This window comes from Neovison vison, chromosome 6, assembly GCF_020171115.1.
Source record: "Neovison vison isolate M4711 chromosome 6, ASM_NN_V1, whole genome shotgun sequence".
NCBI classification, from domain to species: Eukaryota; Metazoa; Chordata; class Mammalia; order Carnivora; family Mustelidae; genus Neogale; species Neogale vison.
The window spans coordinates 178,165,457-178,167,699 of NC_058096.1; the positions used below are offsets into that span (position 1 = coordinate 178,165,457).

At 43.0% G+C, this 2,243-nt stretch overlaps 1 pseudogene; it reads left to right on the top strand.

The window, feature by feature from the left end:
• Positions 1-515: 515 nt before the first annotated feature.
• LOC122910186 lies at positions 516-1,583 on the top strand (annotated as a pseudogene).
• Positions 1,584-2,243: the final 660 nt, after the last annotated feature.

Consider the following 2,243-nt stretch of genomic DNA (forward strand, 5'->3'; position numbering starts at 1 on the left):
AAACTTCACATCCTCTGTGAAACCTTCCCTGCCCTCTCCTCTCACAGATTTCGTCTCTCCTTTCTCTGTGTTTTCGGATTATTTAGAATATGCCCTTATCTTAGTGGCACTTACTGTAATTATATTTTAACTCTTTTCCACATGTCAAACCTTAACAGAATTTTTGATTTCACCCTTGTTGCCACCAAACCTTTTCCTCTCTTTGTCTTGCCAGTCCCGATACAGCAGCATCAGTGACTCAGCTGCTCCATCCAAAAATCTAGAAGTCACCTTGATTTCCCTCTTGTTCTCATCTTGCTCATCTAATTAACAGCAAGCCCGTTGGTTCTATATCCTAAATATATCCCAAAGCTTTTCTTTCTCACCTCCAAACTGGTCTGTCTGCTTTTACTCTTGCCTTCTTTCAATCCATTCTTCATACAGGGACCACAGTTCTTTCAAAATGTAAAGCATTTTGAAATCTCTGCTCCTCCCCTTTTGAAAGACAGCCATATCTTCTGGTGTAGTGCCAGCCACCTCCCCAAGACACAATGGTGAAGGTCAGAGTAAATGGATTTGACTGTACTGGGTGCCTGGTCATCAGGGGTGCTTTTAACTCTGGAAAGTGGATATTGTTGCCATCAACAACCCTTTCGTTGACCTCAACTACATGGTCTATATGTTCCAGTATGATTCCACCCAGGGCAAATTTCATGGCATAGTCAGAGCTGAGAATGGGAAACCTGTCATTAGTGGGAAGCCCATATCCATCTTCCAGGAGCAAGATCCCGCCAACATCAATGGGGTGATACTTGTGCTGAGTATGTTGTGGAGTCCACTGGGGTCTTCACCATCATGGAGAAGGCTGGGGCTCATTTGAACGGTGGGGCCAAGAGATCATCTTTGATCTTCTGATGATGCCCACATGTTTGTGTTGGGCATGAACCATAAGAAGTAAGACAACTCCCTCAAGATTGTCAGCAATGCCTCCTGCACCACCAACTGCTTGGTCCTTCTGGCCAAGGTCATCCATGACAACTTCGGTACTGTGGAGGAACTTGAGACCACAATCCACGCCATCATTGCCACCTAGAAGACCAGGGACAGTCCCTCTGGAAAGTTGTGGTGTGATGCCAAGGGGCTGTGTAGAACATCATCCCTGCTTCTACTGGTGCTGCCAAGGCTGTAAGCAAGGTCATTCCTGAGCTGAATGGGAAACTCAATGGCATGGCCTTCTGTGTCCCCACACCCAATGTGTCCATTGTGAAACTGACCTGCTGCCTAGAGAAAGCTGCTAAATATGACATCAAGAAGGTGGTGAGGCAGGCATTGGAGGACTCCATTAAGGCATTCTGGACTACACAAAAGAGCAGGCTGTCTCCCGCAACTCTAACAATGACACCCCCTCTTCCACTTTTAATGCTGGGGCTGGCATTGCTCTCATTGAGCAATTTTGTCTCAATTTTGTCTCAACTTTGTCAAGCTCATTTCCTGGTATGACAATGAATTTGGCTACAGCAAAGGGAGTCCTTGCCCCACTTCATCCCCCAACACAAAGAGATTCTCCTGACCGCCACAGTTTCCATTTCAGATATACTGAATAAGGGGAAGGGTTTGGGGAACCCTACCTTGTCATACCATACCTAAAGTATACTGAACGTAGTCAGAAAAAAAAAAAGAGTAAAACAAATCATGTCAATTCTAGCTGAAAATCCTCCATTAAATTTTCCTTTCAGTGAAATAAAATCCAAACTTACTGCGCCAGGCAAGGACCTACATGAGTTAATTAATTAATTAAGAGGCTTTATTTATAAAAATTTTTTATTAACATATAATGTATTATTTGCCCCAGGGGTACAGGTCTGTGAATCATCAGGCTTACACACTTCACAGCACTCACCATAGCACATACCCTCCTCAATGTCTGCAACCCAGCCACCCTATCCCTACACCCCCATAGGCTTTATTTTTTTATAGGAGTTTCAGGTTTATATAAAATTGAGATGGTTCAGAGAGGCCCTTTTACCCACTTCTCCTCCTACCACCCAGCTTCCCCTACTATTAATATTTTGCATTAGTATAATACATTTGTTACAGTTCAACCAATATTGATACATTAAATGAAGTCCTTAGATTATATTAGGGTTCAGTGTTTGCCTTATATAGCAATATGGGGTTTGATGTATATGTAATGTCATATATCCACCAGTACAGTATCATACAGATGGTTTTATTGCTCTAAAAATCCTTTTTATCCCTCTCTT